The following is a 19763-nucleotide window of genomic DNA, read 5'->3' as shown; positions in this document are numbered from 1 at the left end:
ACCTCCTTCCCTAATTGTTTCCCGTACACCTGGCTCCATCCCACCTTCCTGGCCGAGCTTGCTCTCTCTTTCACACCCTCATTCCATTGTTAGCCTGTCGAAAAGCCTGCACTGAGGCTTTTTAAAAGACACCCGCTGCTCAGCACTGCTGTGGCAGCTGTTTCATTAGTCAACAACACCTGTCGGCTGTATTCCCCCTGCCAGCCCTTGCGGTCGTCGCATTGGTCCTTCGGAAACAGCCGCCCCCTGTTGGGCCGGAGTGGTGCTATGCCGGTATCCATGGACTGAAAGTTTCTAGGCGTGCTGCGTTTTTCCATGCCCGGCTGGCAATGGCAACCGACGCTCGTCAAAGGGATGGAGGGCTCATGTGTGCGCACCCTGAGCTCCTAATGGCGTCTGCCACTGTGCCGCAGGTGAGCGTTACCTGCTGGCGAGTCTTTGGTGCACGCACCAATTTGGCCACGTGCCGGCCAGGGCCAGGCTGACTGGGCTTTGAACAAATGAGGGTGGTGGAGAAGAGGTCAGCTGCGTCTACCGGCCACACCACCCTGAATACGCCCGATCTCGTCCGATCTCGGAAGCAAAGCGGGGTCGGGCTCGGACAGTACTTGGATGGGAGACCTCCTGGGAATACCGGGTGCTGTAGACTGTATTTTTTTTCTCGGCTGTATCTTCCTGTTTTTGTCATTTCCATCCTTCCAGGATCTCCGGCTCTGGGCCCAGTGGCTGCCAACGGCCATACCACTAGGCGACCGCACCGGCCTACTATCTAGCTGCGTGCCCCAGCTAAAAGGCCTCACTGCCCCTGTAGCCTGACACATGTAAATGATAGAGTTAAAAGAGACCAGGCTTTCAGCAGATGCCCAGGGGATGGCTTGAGCCGACGGTCGGCCGACGGTCGGCCAACAGAAGTAATTTCTCTCTCTGCAGAGAAGTTTGTGCAACTGACCCTTTCAGTTGGTCAGCGCATGCAGCCCACTAGGTGACTCGAGTGTGAGGAAGGAGGAAAGGGGCTGACTTCCTGCTTTGGCCTTGAAAAACGACAGGCAGGAGACTTTGGCATGTGGGTGCCATGGGGCTGGCCAGGTGTGCCGCCTAGGTGTGCCACGCTGCTGACAGTTAATCGAGCGAAAAATCAAGCCAAAGGATAGAAGAAATAGGCCCAGTGTTCAGCACTGGCAAGAGCCAGACTGGAAAGTAGAAGAGGAGTGAATGAGAGGCCTGTCTCCGCCTACGGCCACACCACCCTGAATGCGCCCGATCTCGTCTGATCTTGGAAGCTAAGCAGGGTCAGGCCTGGTTAGTACTTGGATGGGAGACCGCCTGGGAATACCAGGTGCTGTAGGCTTTTTGCTTTTCCTCGCTGCAACAAGCAATGGTCGCTGTCCTCAATGTCTTTTTCCCATTGACTTTTTTAGCCGCACACTTACCGCTTTTCATTTGCTTTCTCTCACTTGCCCTTTTCAATTCTTGCTTTTTATACAACCAATATTTCATCCATCACATTTGGGCCCAGAGGTTGCTACCCAGCTTTCCCAAAATGCAAAATGACTGACCTGCCTAGTCATGCACTGATAAATGCCCACCTCTCATATGGCAGCATAATTAGTCCCATTTGCAAGTCCTGAGCCTGGGAAAGCTGGGGCGTGAAGAGCCCTGCCTAGTTTGCCAGTGATCAATCCTCCACACTGCAGCATAGCTGGGCACATTTGCCTTCAGAGTCCTGGGAAAGCAGCTGGCTAACGTGCCACGCCAAGCTGTAATAGCGATCTGCTAAAAGCCATTTCTACTCACATCAATCCCCCCAAATTGTGGCACAACTGGGCCGATTTGCCTTTCAGGAGCCTGGCAAAGCTGGGTAACTTGCACAATGCAAGGGTACGTTCACGAGGTGCATTTTCTCTGGCTTTTTGCTGCGTTTGTGTCAAAAGGGCAGAATATATATGTTTTTCCACAGTTGCAAGACAAAACGCTGCAAACAAGTATGTAGCCGCCCACAGTAGCCCAAGGTAAAGTAAAAGAAAACAGCAAACATATAAAAGTCACCCATTGCAGGTGCAATCGTTGCCTTGGAGCTGCCCTGTTTCAGGTCCTTCAGCATTGGCCAGCTTACACACTCCATTGGAGTGAATGGAGACTAAGCCCCGCCCCCTTGGCCCAAAAAGAACGTCTCAGCAGTGAGGCCATGCTGGTGCACACTGCTCATAGCAGCAGGTCTCCAGCCGCACATGGAGGAGGCTGAGAGGAAGGAAAGGACTCCCTCTTGGTCTGCTAGATGTCAGGCAAACTGCTTGTTTCTGCAGCAGACTCATTTCTAGGGGACCTTTTTACAAGTGTAGTCATACATCTATTTGTTTTTTGTTTTGAATGTTTTTTTTAAATGTATTTTATTTTTCAGGTTTAGCTTCACTTTAAGAGATATAAAAGTGAAGAAAATGGAAAGGGGCTAGTGTTGAGCCCTGGAAAGAGGCGTGCTGTGAAGTAGAAGAGCAGTGAGTGAGAGGCCTTTCTCTGCCTACGGCCACACCACCCTGAATGCGCCCGATCTCGTCTGATCTCGGAAGCTAAGCAGCGTCAGGCCTGGTTAGTACTTGGATGGGAGACCGCCTGGGAATACCAGGTGCTGTAGGCTTTTTGCTTTTCCTCACTGCAACAAGCAATGGTCGCTGTCCTCAATGCCTTTTTCCCATTGACTTTTTCAACTGCACACTTGCTTCTTTTCCTGAGCTTTCTCTTTTGCGCTTTTGAATGCTCGCAAAATCCCTGTCCTCCTTATCAGCATGGTGGCCACCACCAGCATTACTGCTTTTAATACGAGGCTGAATTTCAATAGTAACAGCGCCCCTTGCAGGACTGGGGGCACTCAGTGTTAACCTGCAGGCTGACTGACAGCGTCACGAATGCAGCACACGTTTGCAGACAACGCAGCGTAGGAAAGGGAAGCGCGCTGAAAGCCGCTTCCAATCATTCACCACCACCAGCTCACCTCCTTCCCTAATTGTTTCCCGTACACCTGGCTCCATCCCACCTTCCTGGCCGAGCTTGCTCTCTCTTTCACACCCTCATTCCATTGTTAGCCTGTCGAAAAGCCTGCACTGAGGCTTTTTAAAAGACACCCGCTGCTCATCACTGCTGTGGCAGCTGTTTCATTAGTCAACAACACCTGTCGGCTGTATTCCCTCTGCCAGCCCTTGCGGTCGTCGCATTGGTCCTTCGGAAACAGCCGCCCCCTGTTGGGCCGGAGTGGTGCTATGCCGGTATCCATGGACTGAAAGTTTCTAGGCGTGCTGCGTTTTTCCATGCCCGGCTGGCAATGGCAACCGACGCTCGTCAAAGGGATGGAGGGCTCATGTGTGCGCACCCTGAGCTCCTAATGGCGTCTGCCACTGTGCCGCAGGTGAGCGTTACCTGCTGGCGAGTCTTTGGTGCACGCACCAATTTGGCCACGTGCCGGCCAGGGCCAGGCTGACTGGGCTTTGAACAAATGAGGGTGGTGGAGAAGAGGTCAGCTGCGTCTACCGGCCACACCACCCTGAATACGCCCGATCTCGTCCGATCTCGGAAGCAAAGCGGGGTCGGGCTCGGACAGTACTTGGATGGGAGACCTCCTGGGAATACCGGGTGCTGTAGACTGTATTTTTTTTCTCGGCTGTATCTTCCTGTTTTTGTCATTTCCATCCTTCCAGGATCTCCGGCTCTGGGCCCAGTGGCTGCCAACGGCCATACCACTAGGCGACCGCACCGGCCTACTATCTAGCTGCGTGCCCCAGCTAAAAGGCCTCACTGCCCCTGTAGCCTGACACATGTAAATGATAGAGTTAAAAGAGACCAGGCTTTCAGCAGATGCCCAGGGGATGGCTTGAGCCGACGGTCGGCCAACAGAAGTAATTTCTCTCTCTGCAGAGAAGTTTGTGCAACTGACCCTTTCAGTTGGTCAGCGCATGCAGCCCACTAGGTGACTCGAGTGTGAGGAAGGAGGAAAGGGGCTGACTTCCTGCTTTGGCCTTGAAAAACGACAGGCAGGAGACTTTGGCATGTGGGTGCCATGGGGCTGGCCAGGTGTGCCGCCTAGGTGTGCCACGCTGCTGACAGTTAATCGAGCGAAAAATCAAGCCAAAGGATAGAAGAAATAGGCCCAGTGTTCAGCACTGGCAAGAGCCAGACTGGAAAGTAGAAGAGCAGTGAATGAGAGACCTGTCTCCGCCTACGGCCACACCACCCTGAATGCGCCCGATCTCGTCTGATCTCGGAAGCTAAGCAGGGTCAGGCCTGGTTAGTACTTGGATGGGAGACCGCCTGGGAATACCAGGTGCTGTAGGCTTTTTGCTTTTCCTCGCTGCAACAAGCAATGGTCGCTGTCCTCAATGTCTTTTTCCCATTGACTTTTTTAGCCGCACACTTACCGCTTTTCATTTGCTTTCTCTCACTTGCCCTTTTCAATTCTTGCTTTTTATACAACCAATATTTCATCCATCACATTTGGGCCCAGAGGTTGCTACCCAGCTTTCCCAAAATGCAAAATGACTGACCTGCCTAGTCATGCACTGATAAATGCCCACCTCTCATATGGCAGCATAATTAGTCCCATTTGCAAGTCCTGAGCCTGGGAAAGCTGGGGCGTGAAGAGCCCTGCCTAGTTTGCCAGTGATCAATCCTCCACACTGCAGCATAGCTGGGCACATTTGCCTTCAGAGTCCTGGGAAAGCAGCTGGCTAACGTGCCACGCCAAGCTGTAATAGCGATCTGCTAAAAGCCATTTCTACTCACATCAATCCCCCCAAATTGTGGCACAACTGGGCCGATTTGCCTTTCAGGAGCCTGGCAAAGCTGGGTAACTTGCACAATGCAAGGGTACGTTCACGAGGTGCATTTTCTCTGGCTTTTTGCTGCGTTTGTGTCAAAAGGGCAGAATATATATGTTTTTCCACAGTTGCAAGACAAAACGCTGCAAACAAGTATGTAGCCGCCCACAGTAGCCCAAGGTAAAGTAAAAGAAAACAGCAAACATATAAAAGTCACCCATTGCAGGTGCAATCGTTGCCTTGGAGCTGCCCTGTTTCAGGTCCTTCAGCATTGGCCAGCTTACACACTCCATTGGAGTGAATGGAGACTAAGCCCCGCCCCCTTGGCCCAAAAAGAACGTCTCAGCAGTGAGGCCATGCTGGTGCACACTGCTCATAGCAGCAGGTCTCCAGCCGCACATGGAGGAGGCTGAGAGGAAGGAAAGGACTCCCTCTTGGTCTGCTAGATGTCAGGCAAACTGCTTGTTTCTGCAGCAGACTCATTTCTAGGGGACCTTTTTACAAGTGTAGTCATACATCTATTTGTTTTTTGTTTTGAATGTTTTTTTTAAATGTATTTTATTTTTCAGGTTTAGCTTCACTTTAAGAGATATAAAAGTGAAGAAAATGGAAAGGGGCTAGTGTTGAGCCCTGGAAAGAGGCGTGCTGTGAAGTAGAAGAGCAGTGAGTGAGAGGCCTTTCTCTGCCTACGGCCACACCACCCTGAATGCGCCCGATCTCGTCTGATCTCGGAAGCTAAGCAGCGTCAGGCCTGGTTAGTACTTGGATGGGAGACCGCCTGGGAATACCAGGTGCTGTAGGCTTTTTGCTTTTCCTCACTGCAACAAGCAATGGTCGCTGTCCTCAATGCCTTTTTCCCATTGACTTTTTCAACTGCACACTTGCTTCTTTTCCTGAGCTTTCTCTTTTGCGCTTTTGAATGCTCGCAAAATCCCTGTCCTCCTTATCAGCATGGTGGCCACCACCAGCATTACTGCTTTTAATACGAGGCTGAATTTCAATAGTAACAGCGCCCCTTGCAGGACTGGGGGCACTCAGTGTTAACCTGCAGGCTGACTGACAGCGTCACGAATGCAGCACACGTTTGCAGACAACGCAGCGTAGGAAAGGGAAGCGCGCTGAAAGCCGCTTCCAATCATTCACCACCACCAGCTCACCTCCTTCCCTAATTGTTTCCCGTACACCTGGCTCCATCCCACCTTCCTGGCCGAGCTTGCTCTCTCTTTCACACCCTCATTCCATTGTTAGCCTGTCGAAAAGCCTGCACTGAGGCTTTTTAAAAGACACCCGCTGCTCATCACTGCTGTGGCAGCTGTTTCATTAGTCAACAACACCTGTCGGCTGTATTCCCTCTGCCAGCCCTTGCGGTCGTCGCATTGGTCCTTCGGAAACAGCCGCCCCCTGTTGGGCCGGAGTGGTGCTATGCCGGTATCCATGGACTGAAAGTTTCTAGGCGTGCTGCGTTTTTCCATGCCCGGCTGGCAATGGCAACCGACGCTCGTCAAAGGGATGGAGGGCTCATGTGTGCGCACCCTGAGCTCCTAATGGCGTCTGCCACTGTGCCGCAGGTGAGCGTTACCTGCTGGCGAGTCTTTGGTGCACGCACCAATTTGGCCACGTGCCGGCCAGGGCCAGGCTGACTGGGCTTTGAACAAATGAGGGTGGTGGAGAAGAGGTCAGCTGCGTCTACCGGCCACACCACCCTGAATACGCCCGATCTCGTCCGATCTCGGAAGCAAAGCGGGGTCGGGCTCGGACAGTACTTGGATGGGAGACCTCCTGGGAATACCGGGTGCTGTAGACTGTATTTTTTTTCTCGGCTGTATCTTCCTGTTTTTGTCATTTCCATCCTTCCAGGATCTCCGGCTCTGGGCCCAGTGGCTGCCAACGGCCATACCACTAGGCGACCGCACCGGCCTACTATCTAGCTGCGTGCCCCAGCTAAAAGGCCTCACTGCCCCTGTAGCCTGACACATGTAAATGATAGAGTTAAAAGAGACCAGGCTTTCAGCAGATGCCCAGGGGATGGCTTGAGCCGACGGTCGGCCAACAGAAGTAATTTCTCTCTCTGCAGAGAAGTTTGTGCAACTGACCCTTTCAGTTGGTCAGCGCATGCAGCCCACTAGGTGACTCGAGTGTGAGGAAGGAGGAAAGGGGCTGACTTCCTGCTTTGGCCTTGAAAAACGACAGGCAGGAGACTTTGGCATGTGGGTGCCATGGGGCTGGCCAGGTGTGCCGCCTAGGTGTGCCACGCTGCTGACAGTTAATCGAGCGAAAAATCAAGCCAAAGGATAGAAGAAATAGGCCCAGTGTTCAGCACTGGCAAGAGCCAGACTGGAAAGTAGAAGAGCAGTGAATGAGAGACCTGTCTCCGCCTACGGCCACACCACCCTGAATGCGCCCGATCTCGTCTGATCTCGGAAGCTAAGCAGGGTCAGGCCTGGTTAGTACTTGGATGGGAGACCGCCTGGGAATACCAGGTGCTGTAGGCTTTTTGCTTTTCCTCGCTGCAACAAGCAATGGTCGCTGTCCTCAATGTCTTTTTCCCATTGACTTTTTTAGCCGCACACTTACCGCTTTTCATTTGCTTTCTCTCACTTGCCCTTTTCAATTCTTGCTTTTTATACAACCAATATTTCATCCATCACATTTGGGCCCAGAGGTTGCTACCCAGCTTTCCCAAAATGCAAAATGACTGACCTGCCTAGTCATGCACTGATAAATGCCCACCTCTCATATGGCAGCATAATTAGTCCCATTTGCAAGTCCTGAGCCTGGGAAAGCTGGGGCGTGAAGAGCCCTGCCTAGTTTGCCAGTGATCAATCCTCCACACTGCAGCATAGCTGGGCACATTTGCCTTCAGAGTCCTGGGAAAGCAGCTGGCTAACGTGCCACGCCAAGCTGTAATAGCGATCTGCTAAAAGCCATTTCTACTCACATCAATCCCCCCAAATTGTGGCACAACTGGGCCGATTTGCCTTTCAGGAGCCTGGCAAAGCTGGGTAACTTGCACAATGCAAGGGTACGTTCACGAGGTGCATTTTCTCTGGCTTTTTGCTGCGTTTGTGTCAAAAGGGCAGAATATATATGTTTTTCCACAGTTGCAAGACAAAACGCTGCAAACAAGTATGTAGCCGCCCACAGTAGCCGCCCACAGTAGCCCAAGGTAAAGTAAAAGAAAACAGCAAACATATAAAAGTCACCAATTGCAGGTGCAATCGTTGCCTTGGAGCTGCCCTGTTTCAGGTCCTTCAGCATTGGCCAGCTTACACACTCCATTGGAGTGAATGGAGACTAAGCCCCGCCCCCTTGGCCCAAAAAGAACGTCTCAGCAGTGAGGCCATGCTGGTGCACACTGCTCATAGCAGCAGGTCTCCAGCCGCACATGGAGGAGGCTGAGAGGAAGGAAAGGACTCCCTCTTGGTCTGCTAGATTTCAGGCAAACTGCTTGTTTCTGCAGCAGACTCATTTCTAGGGGACCTTTTTACAAGTGTAGTCATACATCTATTTGTTTTTTGTTTTGAATGTTTTTTTAAAATGTATTTTATTTTTCAGGTTTAGCTTCACTTTAAGGGATATAAAAGTGAAGAAAATGGAAAGGGGCTAGTGTTGAGCCCTGGAAAGAGGCGTGCTGTGAAGTAGAAGAGCAGTGAGTGAGAGGCCTGTCTCTGCCTACGGCCACACCACCCTGAATGCGCCCGATCTCGTCTGATCTCGGAAGCTAAGCAGGGTCAGGCCTGGTTAGTACTTGGATGGGAGACCGCCTGGGAATACCAGGTGCTGTAGGCTTTTTGCTTTTCCTCACTGCAACAAGCAATGGTCGCTGTCCTCAATGCCTTTTTCCCATTGACTTTTTCAACTGCACACTTGCTTCTTTTCCTGAGCTTTCTCTTTTGCGCTTTTGAATGCTCGCAAAATCCCTGTCCTCCTTATCAGCATGGTGGCCACCACCAGCATTACTGCTTTTAATACAAGGCTGAATTTCAATAGTAACAGCGCCCCTTGCAGGACTGGGGGCACTCAGTGTTAACCTGCAGGCTGACTGACATCGTCACGAAAGCAGCACACGTTTGCAGACAACGCAGCGTAGGAAAGGGAAGCGCGCTGAAAGCCGCTTCCAATCACTCACCACCACCAGCTCACCTCCTTCCCTAATTGTTTCCCGTACACCTGGCTCCATCCCACCTTCCTGGCCGAGCTTGCTCTCTCTTTCACACCCTCATTCCATTGTTAGCCTGTCGAAAAGCCTGCACTGAGGCTTTTTAAAAGACACCCGCTGCTCATCACTGCTGTGGCAGCTGTTTCATTAGTCAACAACACCTGTCGGCTGTATTCCCTCTGCCAGCCCTTGCGGTCGTCGCATTGGTCCTTCGGAAACAGCCGCCCCCTGTTGGGCCGGAGTGGTGCTATGCCGGTATCCATGGACTGAAAGTTTCTAGGCGTGCTGCGTTTTTCCATGCCCGGCTGGCAATGGCAACCGACGCTCGTCAAAGGGATGGAGGGCTCATGTGTGCGCACCCTGAGCTCCTAATGGCGTCTGCCACTGTGCCGCAGGTGAGCGTTACCTGCTGGCGAGTCTTTGGTGCACGCACCAATTTGGCCACGTGCCGGCCAGGGCCAGGCTGACTGGGCTTTGAACAAATGAGGGTGGTGGAGAAGAGGTCAGCTGCGTCTACCGGCCACACCACCCTGAATACGCCCGATCTCGTCCGATCTCGGAAGCAAAGCGGGGTCGGGCTCGGACAGTACTTGGATGGGAGACCTCCTGGGAATACCGGGTGCTGTAGACTGTATTTTTTTTCTCGGCTGTATCTTCCTGTTTTTGTCATTTCCATCCTTCCAGGATCTCCGGCTCTGGGCCCAGTGGCTGCCAACGGCCATACCACTAGGCGACCGCACCGGCCTACTATCTAGCTGCGTGCCCCAGCTAAAAGGCCTCACTGCCCCTGTAGCCTGACACATGTAAATGATAGAGTTAAAAGAGACCAGGCTTTCAGCAGATGCCCAGGGGATGGCTTGAGCCGACGGTCGGCCAACAGAAGTAATTTCTCTCTCTGCAGAGAAGTTTGTGCAACTGACCCTTTCAGTTGGTCAGCGCATGCAGCCCACTAGGTGACTCGAGTGTGAGGAAGGAGGAAAGGGGCTGACTTCCTGCTTTGGCCTTGAAAAACGACAGGCAGGAGACTTTGGCATGTGGGTGCCATGGGGCTGGCCAGGTGTGCCGCCTAGGTGTGCCACGCTGCTGACAGTTAATCGAGCGAAAAATCAAGCCAAAGGATAGAAGAAATAGGCCCAGTGTTCAGCACTGGCAAGAGCCAGACTGGAAAGTAGAAGAGCAGTGAATGAGAGACCTGTCTCCGCCTACGGCCACACCACCCTGAATGCGCCCGATCTCGTCTGATCTCGGAAGCTAAGCAGGGTCAGGCCTGGTTAGTACTTGGATGGGAGACCGCCTGGGAATACCAGGTGCTGTAGGCTTTTTGCTTTTCCTCGCTGCAACAAGCAATGGTCGCTGTCCTCAATGTCTTTTTCCCATTGACTTTTTTAGCCGCACACTTACCGCTTTTCATTTGCTTTCTCTCACTTGCCCTTTTCAATTCTTGCTTTTTATACAACCAATATTTCATCCATCACATTTGGGCCCAGAGGTTGCTACCCAGCTTTCCCAAAATGCAAAATGACTGACCTGCCTAGTCATGCACTGATAAATGCCCACCTCTCATATGGCAGCATAATTAGTCCCATTTGCAAGTCCTGAGCCTGGGAAAGCTGGGGCGTGAAGAGCCCTGCCTAGTTTGCCAGTGATCAATCCTCCACACTGCAGCATAGCTGGGCACATTTGCCTTCAGAGTCCTGGGAAAGCAGCTGGCTAACGTGCCACGCCAAGCTGTAATAGCGATCTGCTAAAAGCCATTTCTACTCACATCAATCCCCCCAAATTGTGGCACAACTGGGCCGATTTGCCTTTCAGGAGCCTGGCAAAGCTGGGTAACTTGCACAATGCAAGGGTACGTTCACGAGGTGCATTTTCTCTGGCTTTTTGCTGCGTTTGTGTCAAAAGGGCAGAATATATATGTTTTTCCACAGTTGCAAGACAAAACGCTGCAAACAAGTATGTAGCCGCCCACAGTAGCCGCCCACAGTAGCCCAAGGTAAAGTAAAAGAAAACAGCAAACATATAAAAGTCACCAATTGCAGGTGCAATCGTTGCCTTGGAGCTGCCCTGTTTCAGGTCCTTCAGCATTGGCCAGCTTACACACTCCATTGGAGTGAATGGAGACTAAGCCCCGCCCCCTTGGCCCAAAAAGAACGTCTCAGCAGTGAGGCCATGCTGGTGCACACTGCTCATAGCAGCAGGTCTCCAGCCGCACATGGAGGAGGCTGAGAGGAAGGAAAGGACTCCCTCTTGGTCTGCTAGATTTCAGGCAAACTGCTTGTTTCTGCAGCAGACTCATTTCTAGGGGACCTTTTTACAAGTGTAGTCATACATCTATTTGTTTTTTGTTTTGAATGTTTTTTTAAAATGTATTTTATTTTTCAGGTTTAGCTTCACTTTAAGGGATATAAAAGTGAAGAAAATGGAAAGGGGCTAGTGTTGAGCCCTGGAAAGAGGCGTGCTGTGAAGTAGAAGAGCAGTGAGTGAGAGGCCTGTCTCTGCCTACGGCCACACCACCCTGAATGCGCCCGATCTCGTCTGATCTCGGAAGCTAAGCAGGGTCAGGCCTGGTTAGTACTTGGATGGGAGACCGCCTGGGAATACCAGGTGCTGTAGGCTTTTTGCTTTTCCTCACTGCAACAAGCAATGGTCGCTGTCCTCAATGCCTTTTTCCCATTGACTTTTTCAACTGCACACTTGCTTCTTTTCCTGAGCTTTCTCTTTTGCGCTTTTGAATGCTCGCAAAATCCCTGTCCTCCTTATCAGCATGGTGGCCACCACCAGCATTACTGCTTTTAATACAAGGCTGAATTTCAATAGTAACAGCGCCCCTTGCAGGACTGGGGGCACTCAGTGTTAACCTGCAGGCTGACTGACATCGTCACGAAAGCAGCACACGTTTGCAGACAACGCAGCGTAGGAAAGGGAAGCGCGCTGAAAGCCGCTTCCAATCACTCACCACCACCAGCTCACCTCCTTCCCTAATTGTTTCCCGTACACCTGGCTCCATCCCACCTTCCTGGCCGAGCTTGCTCTCTCTTTCACACCCTCATTCCATTGTTAGCCTGTCGAAAAGCCTGCACTGAGGCTTTTTAAAAGACACCCGCTGCTCATCACTGCTGTGGCAGCTGTTTCATTAGTCAACAACACCTGTCGGCTGTATTCCCCCTGCCAGCCCTTGCGGTCGTCGCATTGGTCCTTCGGAAACAGCCGCCCCCTGTTGGGCCGGAGTGGTGCTATGCCGGTATCCATGGACTGAAAGTTTCTAGGCGTGCTGCGTTTTTCCATGCCCGGCTGGCAATGGCAACCGACGCTCGTCAAAGGGATGGAGGGCTCATGTGTGCGCACCCTGAGCTCCTAATGGCGTCTGCCACTGTGCCGCAGGTGAGCGTTACCTGCTGGCGAGTCTTTGGTGCACGCACCAATTTGGCCACGTGCCGGCCAGGACCAGGCTGACTGGGCTTTGAACAAATGAGGGTGGTGGAGAAGAGGTCAGCTGCGTCTACCGGCCACACCACCCTGAATACGCCCGATCTCGTCCGATCTCGGAAGCAAAGCGGGGTCGGGCTCGGACAGTACTTGGATGGGAGACCTCCTGGGAATACCGGGTGCTGTAGACTGTATTTTTTTTCTCGGCTGTATCTTCCTGTTTTTGTCATTTCCATCCTTCCAGGATCTCCGGCTCTGGGCCCAGTGGCTGCCAACGGCCATACCACTAGGCGACCGCACCGGCCTACTATCTAGCTGCGTGCCCCAGCTAAAAGGCCTCACTGCCCCTGTAGCCTGACACATGTAAATGATAGAGTTAAAAGAGACCAGGCTTTCAGCAGATGCCCAGGGGATGGCTTGAGCCGACGGTCGGCCAACAGAAGTAATTTCTCTCTCTGCAGAGAAGTTTGTGCAACTGACCCTTTCAGTTGGTCAGTGCATGCAGCCCACTAGGTGACTCGAGTGTGAGGAAGGAGGAAAGGGGCTGACTTCCTGCTTTGGCCTTGAAAAACGACAGGCAGGAGACTTTGGCATGTGGGTGCCATGGGGCTGGCCAGGTGTGCCGCCTAGGTGTGCCACGCTGCTGACAGTTAATCGAGCGAAAAATCAAGCCAAAGGATAGAAGAAATAGGCCCAGTGTTCAGCACTGGCAAGAGCCAGACTGGAAAGTAGAAGAGCAGTGAATGAGAGGCCTGTCTCCGCCTACGGCCACACCACCCTGAATGCGCCCGATCTCGTCTGATCTTGGAAGCTAAGCAGGGTCAGGCCTGGTTAGTACTTGGATGGGAGACCGCCTGGGAATACCAGGTGCTGTAGGCTTTTTGCTTTTCCTCGCTGCAACAAGCAATGGTCGCTGTCCTCAATGTCTTTTTCCCATTGACTTTTTTAGCCGCACACTTACCGCTTTTCATTTGCTTTCTCTCACTTGCCCTTTTCAATTCTTGCTTTTTATACAACCAATATTTCATCCATCACATTTGGGCCCAGAGGTTGCTACCCAGCTTTCCCAAAATGCAAAATGACTGACCTGCCTAGTCATGCACTGATAAATGCCCACCTCTCATATGGCAGCATAATTAGTCCCATTTGCAAGTCCTGAGCCTGGGAAAGCTGGGGCGTGAAGAGCCCTGCCTAGTTTGCCAGTGATCAATCCTCCACACTGCAGCATAGCTGGGCACATTTGCCTTCAGAGTCCTGGGAAAGCAGCTGGCTAACGTGCCACGCCAAGCTGTAATAGCGATCTGCTAAAAGCCATTTCTACTCACATCAATCCCCCCAAATTGTGGCACAACTGGGCCGATTTGCCTTTCAGGAGCCTGGCAAAGCTGGGTAACTTGCACAATGCAAGGGTACGTTCACGAGGTGCATTTTCTCTGGCTTTTTGCTGCGTTTGTGTCAAAAGGGCAGAATATATATGTTTTTCCACAGTTGCAAGACAAAACGCTGCAAACAAGTATGTAGCCGCCCACAGTAGCCCAAGGTAAAGTAAAAGAAAACAGCAAACATATAAAAGTCACCCATTGCAGGTGCAATCGTTGCCTTGGAGCTGCCCTGTTTCAGGTCCTTCAGCATTGGCCAGCTTACACACTCCATTGGAGTGAATGGAGACTAAGCCCCGCCCCCTTGGCCCAAAAAGAACGTCTCAGCAGTGAGGCCATGCTGGTGCACACTGCTCATAGCAGCAGGTCTCCAGCCGCACATGGAGGAGGCTGAGAGGAAGGAAAGGACTCCCTCTTGGTCTGCTAGATGTCAGGCAAACTGCTTGTTTCTGCAGCAGACTCATTTCTAGGGGACCTTTTTACAAGTGTAGTCATACATCTATTTGTTTTTTGTTTTGAATGTTTTTTTTAAATGTATTTTATTTTTCAGGTTTAGCTTCACTTTAAGAGATATAAAAGTGAAGAAAATGGAAAGGGGCTAGTGTTGAGCCCTGGAAAGAGGCGTGCTGTGAAGTAGAAGAGCAGTGAGTGAGAGGCCTGTCTCTGCCTACGGCCACACCACCCTGAATGTGCCAGATCTCGTCTGATCACGGAAGCTAAGCAGGGTCAGGCCTGGTTAGTACTTGGATGGGAGACCGCCTGGGAATACCAGGTGCTGTAGGCTTTTTGCTTTTCCTCACTGCAACAAGCAATGGTCGCTGTCCTCAATGCCTTTTTCCCATTGACTTTTTCAACTGCACACTTGCTTCTTTTCCTGAGCTTTCTCTTTTGCGCTTTTGAATGCTCGCAAAATCCCTGTCCTCCTTATCAGCATGGTGGCCACCACCAGCATTACTGCTTTTAAAACAAGGCTGAATTTCAATAGTAACAGCGCCCCTTGCAGGACTGGGGGCACTCAGTGTTAACCTGCAGGCTGACTGACATCGTCACGAAAGCAGCACACGTTTGCAGACAACGCAGCGTAGGAAAGGGAAGCGCGCTGAAAGCCGCTTCCAATCACTCACCACCACCAGCTCACCTCCTTCCCTAATTGTTTCCCGTACACCTGGCTCCATCCCACCTTCCTGGCCGAGCTTGCTCTCTCTTTCACACCCTCATTCCATTGTTAGCCTGTCGAAAAGCCTGCACTGAGGCTTTTTAAAAGACACCCGCTGCTCAGCACTGCTGTGGCAGCTGTTTCATTAGTCAACAACACCTGTCGGCTGTATTCCCCCTGCCAGCCCTTGCGGTCGTCGCATTGGTCCTTCGGAAACAGCCGCCCCCTGTTGGGCCGGAGTGGTGCTATGCCGGTATCCATGGACTGAAAGTTTCTAGGCGTGCTGCGTTTTTCCATGCCCGGCTGGCAATGGCAACTGGCAATGGCAACCGACGCTCGTCAAAGGGATGGAGGGCTCATGTGTGCGCACCCTGAGCTCCTAATGGCGTCTGCCACTGTGCCGCAGGTGAGCGTTACCTGCTGGCGAGTCTTTGGTGCACGCACCAATTTGGCCACGTGCCGGCCAGGGCCAGGCTGACTGGGCTTTGAACAAATGAGGGTGGTGGAGAAGAGGTCAGCTGCGTCTACCGGCCACACCACCCTGAATACGCCCGATCTCGTCCGATCTCGGAAGCAAAGCGGGGTCGGGCTCGGACAGTACTTGGATGGGAGACCTCCTGGGAATACCGGGTGCTGTAGACTGTATTTTTTTTCTCGGCTGTATCTTCCTGTTTTTGTCATTTCCATCCTTCCAGGATCTCCGGCTCTGGGCCCAGTGGCTGCCAACGGCCATACCACTAGGCGACCGCACCGGCCTACTATCTAGCTGCGTGCCCCAGCTAAAAGGCCTCACTGCCCCTGTAGCCTGACACATGTAAATGATAGAGTTAAAAGAGACCAGGCTTTCAGCAGATGCCCAGGGGATGGCTTGAGCCGACGGTCGGCCAACAGAAGTAATTTCTCTCTCTGCAGAGAAGTTTGTGCAACTGACCCTTTCAGTTGGTCAGCGCATGCAGCCCACTAGGTGACTCGAGTGTGAGGAAGGAGGAAAGGGGCTGACTTCCTGCTTTGGCCTTGAAAAACGACAGGCAGGAGACTTTGGCATGTGGGTGCCATGGGGCTGGCCAGGTGTGCCGCCTAGGTGTGCCACGCTGCTGACAGTTAATCGAGCGAAAAATCAAGCCAAAGGATAGAAGAAATAGGCCCAGTGTTCAGCACTGGCAAGAGCCAGACTGGAAAGTAGAAGAGCAGTGAATGAGAGGCCTGTCTCCGCCTACGGCCACACCACCCTGAATGCGCCCGATCTCGTCTGATCTTGGAAGCTAAGCAGGGTCAGGCCTGGTTAGTACTTGGATGGGAGACCGCCTGGGAATACCAGGTGCTGTAGGCTTTTTGCTTTTCCTCGCTGCAACAAGCAATGGTCGCTGTCCTCAATGTCTTTTTCCCATTGACTTTTTTAGCCGCACACTTACCGCTTTTCATTTACTTTCTCTCACTTGCCCTTTTCAATTCTTGCTTTTTATACAACCAATATTTCATCCATCACATTTGGGCCCAGAGGTTGCTACCCAGCTTTCCCAAAATGCAAAATGACTGACCTGCCTAGTCATGCACTGATAAATGCCCACCTCTCATATGGCAGCATAATTAGTCCCATTTGCAAGTCCTGAGCCTGGGAAAGCTGGGGCGTGAAGAGCCCTGCCTAGTTTGCCAGTGATCAATCCTCCACACTGCAGCATAGCTGGGCACATTTGCCTTCAGAGTCCTGGGAAAGCAGCTGGCTAACGTGCCACGCCAAGCTGTAATAGCGATCTGCTAAAAGCCATTTCTACTCACATCAATCCCCCCAAATTGTGGCACAACTGGGCCGATTTGCCTTTCAGGAGCCTGGCAAAGCTGGGTAACTTGCACAATGCAAGGGTACGTTCACGAGGTGCATTTTCTCTGGCTTTTTGCTGCGTTTGTGTCAAAAGGGCAGAATATATATGTTTTTCCACAGTTGCAAGACAAAACGCTGCAAACAAGTATGTAGCCGCCCACAGTAGCCGCCCACAGTAGCCCAAGGTAAAGTAAAAGAAAACAGCAAACATATAAAAGTCACCAATTGCAGGTGCAATCGTTGCCTTGGAGCTGCCCTGTTTCAGGTCCTTCAGCATTGGCCAGCTTACACACTCCATTGGAGTGAATGGAGACTAAGCCCCGCCCCCTTGGCCCAAAAAGAACGTCTCAGCAGTGAGGCCATGCTGGTGCACACTGCTCATAGCAGCAGGTCTCCAGCCGCACATGGAGGAGGCTGAGAGGAAGGAAAGGACTCCCTCTTGGTCTGCTAGATTTCAGGCAAACTGCTTGTTTCTGCAGCAGACTCATTTCTAGGGGACCTTTTTACAAGTGTAGTCATACATCTATTTGTTTTTTGTTTTGAATGTTTTTTTAAAATGTATTTTATTTTTCAGGTTTAGCTTCACTTTAAGGGATATAAAAGTGAAGAAAATGGAAAGGGGCTAGTGTTGAGCCCTGGAAAGAGGCGTGCTGTGAAGTAGAAGAGCAGTGAGTGAGAGGCCTGTCTCTGCCTACGGCCACACCACCCTGAATGCGCCCGATCTCGTCTGATCTCGGAAGCTAAGCAGGGTCAGGCCTGGTTAGTACTTGGATGGGAGACCGCCTGGGAATACCAGGTGCTGTAGGCTTTTTGCTTTTCCTCACTGCAACAAGCAATGGTCGCTGTCCTCAATGCCTTTTTCCCATTGACTTTTTCAACTGCACACTTGCTTCTTTTCCTGAGCTTTCTCTTTTGCGCTTTTGAATGCTCGCAAAATCCCTGTCCTCCTTATCAGCATGGTGGCCACCACCAGCATTACTGCTTTTAATACAAGGCTGAATTTCAATAGTAACAGCGCCCCTTGCAGGACTGGGGGCACTCAGTGTTAACCTGCAGGCTGACTGACATCGTCACGAAAGCAGCACACGTTTGCAGACAACGCAGCGTAGGAAAGGGAAGCGCGCTGAAAGCCGCTTCCAATCACTCACCACCACCAGCTCACCTCCTTCCCTAATTGTTTCCCGTACACCTGGCTCCATCCCACCTTCCTGGCCGAGCTTGCTCTCTCTTTCACACCCTCATTCCATTGTTAGCCTGTCGAAAAGCCTGCACTGAGGCTTTTTAAAAGACACCCGCTGCTCATCACTGCTGTGGCAGCTGTTTCATTAGTCAACAACACCTGTCGGCTGTATTCCCCCTGCCAGCCCTTGCGGTCGTCGCATTGGTCCTTCGGAAACAGCCGCCCCCTGTTGGGCCGGAGTGGTGCTATGCCGGTATCCATGGACTGAAAGTTTCTAGGCGTGCTGCGTTTTTCCATGCCCGGCTGGCAATGGCAACCGACGCTCGTCAAAGGGATGGAGGGCTCATGTGTGCGCACCCTGAGCTCCTAATGGCGTCTGCCACTGTGCCGCAGGTGAGCGTTACCTGCTGGCGAGTCTTTGGTGCACGCACCAATTTGGCCACGTGCCGGCCAGGACCAGGCTGACTGGGCTTTGAACAAATGAGGGTGGTGGAGAAGAGGTCAGCTGCGTCTACCGGCCACACCACCCTGAATACGCCCGATCTCGTCCGATCTCGGAAGCAAAGCGGGGTCGGGCTCGGACAGTACTTGGATGGGAGACCTCCTGGGAATACCGGGTGCTGTAGACTGTATTTTTTTTCTCGGCTGTATCTTCCTGTTTTTGTCATTTCCATCCTTCCAGGATCTCCGGCTCTGGGCCCAGTGGCTGCCAACGGCCATACCACTAGGCGACCGCACCGGCCTACTATCTAGCTGCGTGCCCCAGCTAAAAGGCCTCACTGCCCCTGTAGCCTGACACATGTAAATGATAGAGTTAAAAGAGACCAGGCTTTCAGCAGATGCCCAGGGGATGGCTTGAGCCGACGGTCGGCCAACAGAAGTAATTTCTCTCTCTGCAGAGAAGTTTGTGCAACTGACCCTTTCAGTTGGTCAGTGCATGCAGCCCACTAGGTGACTCGAGTGTGAGGAAGGAGGAAAGGGGCTGACTTCCTGCTTTGGCCTTGAAAAACGACAGGCAGGAGACTTTGGCATGTGGGTGCCATGGGGCTGGCCAGGTGTGCCGCCTAGGTGTGCCACGCTGCTGACAGTTAATCGAGCGAAAAATCAAGCCAAAGGATAGAAGAAATAGGCCCAGTGTTCAGCACTGGCAAGAGCCAGACTGGAAAGTAGAAGAGCAGTGAATGAGAGGCCTGTCTCCGCCTACGGCCACACCACCCTGAATGCGCCCGATCTCGTCTGATCTTGGAAGCTAAGCAGGGTCAGGCCTGGTTAGTACTTGGATGGGAGACCGCCTGGGAATACCAGGTGCTGTAGGCTTTTTGCTTTTCCTCGCTGCAACAAGCAATGGTCGCTGTCCTCAATGTCTTTTTCCCATTGACTTTTTTAGCCGCACACTTACCGCTTTTCATTTGCTTTCTCTCACTTGCCCTTTTCAATTCTTGCTTTTTATACAACCAATATTTCATCCATCACATTTGGGCCCAGAGGTTGCTACCCAGCTTTCCCAAAATGCAAAATGACTGACCTGCCTAGTCATGCACTGATAAATGCCCACCTCTCATATGGCAGCATAATTAGTCCCATTTGCAAGTCCTGAGCCTGGGAAAGCTGGGGCGTGAAGAGCCCTGCCTAGTTTGCCAGTGATCAATCCTCCACACTGCAGCATAGCTGGGCACATTTGCCTTCAGAGTCCTGGGAAAGCAGCTGGCTAACGTGCCACGCCAAGCTGTAATAGCGATCTGCTAAAAGCCATTTCTACTCACATCAATCCCCCCAAATTGTGGCACAACTGGGCCGATTTGCCTTTCAGGAGCCTGGCAAAGCTGGGTAACTTGCACAATG

At 52.0% G+C, this 19763-nt stretch overlaps 20 non-coding genes across 20 annotated transcripts; all 20 read left to right on the top strand.

Annotated features, from left to right (window-relative positions):
- Positions 1-529: 529 nt before the first annotated feature.
- On the top strand, positions 530-649 carry LOC142655003 (5S ribosomal RNA). The gene has a single exon (XR_012849331.1). It is a non-coding gene; the product is annotated as a 5S ribosomal RNA (ribosomal RNA).
- A 580-nt stretch (positions 650-1229) lies between these two features.
- Positions 1230-1348, top strand: LOC142654829 (5S ribosomal RNA). The gene has a single exon (XR_012849164.1). It is a non-coding gene; the product is annotated as a 5S ribosomal RNA (ribosomal RNA).
- A 1165-nt stretch (positions 1349-2513) lies between these two features.
- Positions 2514-2632, top strand: LOC142654876 (5S ribosomal RNA). The gene has a single exon (XR_012849210.1). It is a non-coding gene; the product is annotated as a 5S ribosomal RNA (ribosomal RNA).
- An 881-nt stretch (positions 2633-3513) lies between these two features.
- LOC142655002 (5S ribosomal RNA) lies at positions 3514-3633 on the top strand. Its single transcript, XR_012849330.1, has one exon. It is a non-coding gene; the product is annotated as a 5S ribosomal RNA (ribosomal RNA).
- A 569-nt stretch (positions 3634-4202) lies between these two features.
- LOC142653484 (5S ribosomal RNA) lies at positions 4203-4321 on the top strand. Its single transcript, XR_012848414.1, has one exon. It is a non-coding gene; the product is annotated as a 5S ribosomal RNA (ribosomal RNA).
- A 1165-nt stretch (positions 4322-5486) lies between these two features.
- LOC142654875 (5S ribosomal RNA) lies at positions 5487-5605 on the top strand. The gene has a single exon (XR_012849209.1). It is a non-coding gene; the product is annotated as a 5S ribosomal RNA (ribosomal RNA).
- Positions 5606-6486: 881 nt separating this feature from the next.
- On the top strand, positions 6487-6606 carry LOC142655001 (5S ribosomal RNA). The gene has a single exon (XR_012849329.1). It is a non-coding gene; the product is annotated as a 5S ribosomal RNA (ribosomal RNA).
- A 569-nt stretch (positions 6607-7175) lies between these two features.
- On the top strand, positions 7176-7294 carry LOC142653473 (5S ribosomal RNA). Its single transcript, XR_012848403.1, has one exon. It is a non-coding gene; the product is annotated as a 5S ribosomal RNA (ribosomal RNA).
- A 1178-nt stretch (positions 7295-8472) lies between these two features.
- On the top strand, positions 8473-8591 carry LOC142653461 (5S ribosomal RNA). The gene has a single exon (XR_012848392.1). It is a non-coding gene; the product is annotated as a 5S ribosomal RNA (ribosomal RNA).
- Positions 8592-9472: 881 nt separating this feature from the next.
- LOC142655000 (5S ribosomal RNA) lies at positions 9473-9592 on the top strand. The gene has a single exon (XR_012849328.1). It is a non-coding gene; the product is annotated as a 5S ribosomal RNA (ribosomal RNA).
- A 569-nt stretch (positions 9593-10161) lies between these two features.
- Positions 10162-10280, top strand: LOC142653450 (5S ribosomal RNA). Its single transcript, XR_012848381.1, has one exon. It is a non-coding gene; the product is annotated as a 5S ribosomal RNA (ribosomal RNA).
- Positions 10281-11458: 1178 nt separating this feature from the next.
- On the top strand, positions 11459-11577 carry LOC142653439 (5S ribosomal RNA). The gene has a single exon (XR_012848370.1). It is a non-coding gene; the product is annotated as a 5S ribosomal RNA (ribosomal RNA).
- An 881-nt stretch (positions 11578-12458) lies between these two features.
- LOC142654999 (5S ribosomal RNA) lies at positions 12459-12578 on the top strand. The gene has a single exon (XR_012849327.1). It is a non-coding gene; the product is annotated as a 5S ribosomal RNA (ribosomal RNA).
- Positions 12579-13147: 569 nt separating this feature from the next.
- Positions 13148-13266, top strand: LOC142654828 (5S ribosomal RNA). The gene has a single exon (XR_012849163.1). It is a non-coding gene; the product is annotated as a 5S ribosomal RNA (ribosomal RNA).
- Positions 13267-14431: 1165 nt separating this feature from the next.
- Positions 14432-14550, top strand: LOC142655062 (5S ribosomal RNA). The gene has a single exon (XR_012849387.1). It is a non-coding gene; the product is annotated as a 5S ribosomal RNA (ribosomal RNA).
- Positions 14551-15444: 894 nt separating this feature from the next.
- LOC142654998 (5S ribosomal RNA) lies at positions 15445-15564 on the top strand. Its single transcript, XR_012849326.1, has one exon. It is a non-coding gene; the product is annotated as a 5S ribosomal RNA (ribosomal RNA).
- A 569-nt stretch (positions 15565-16133) lies between these two features.
- LOC142654826 (5S ribosomal RNA) lies at positions 16134-16252 on the top strand. Its single transcript, XR_012849162.1, has one exon. It is a non-coding gene; the product is annotated as a 5S ribosomal RNA (ribosomal RNA).
- A 1178-nt stretch (positions 16253-17430) lies between these two features.
- LOC142653428 (5S ribosomal RNA) lies at positions 17431-17549 on the top strand. Its single transcript, XR_012848359.1, has one exon. It is a non-coding gene; the product is annotated as a 5S ribosomal RNA (ribosomal RNA).
- Positions 17550-18430: 881 nt separating this feature from the next.
- Positions 18431-18550, top strand: LOC142654997 (5S ribosomal RNA). The gene has a single exon (XR_012849325.1). It is a non-coding gene; the product is annotated as a 5S ribosomal RNA (ribosomal RNA).
- Positions 18551-19119: 569 nt separating this feature from the next.
- LOC142654825 (5S ribosomal RNA) lies at positions 19120-19238 on the top strand. The gene has a single exon (XR_012849161.1). It is a non-coding gene; the product is annotated as a 5S ribosomal RNA (ribosomal RNA).
- Positions 19239-19763: the final 525 nt, after the last annotated feature.

This window comes from Rhinoderma darwinii, chromosome 5, assembly GCF_050947455.1.
Source record: "Rhinoderma darwinii isolate aRhiDar2 chromosome 5, aRhiDar2.hap1, whole genome shotgun sequence".
Taxonomy (NCBI): Eukaryota; Metazoa; Chordata; class Amphibia; order Anura; family Rhinodermatidae; genus Rhinoderma; species Rhinoderma darwinii.
This window is presented reverse-complemented; position numbering and strand designations above follow the sequence as displayed.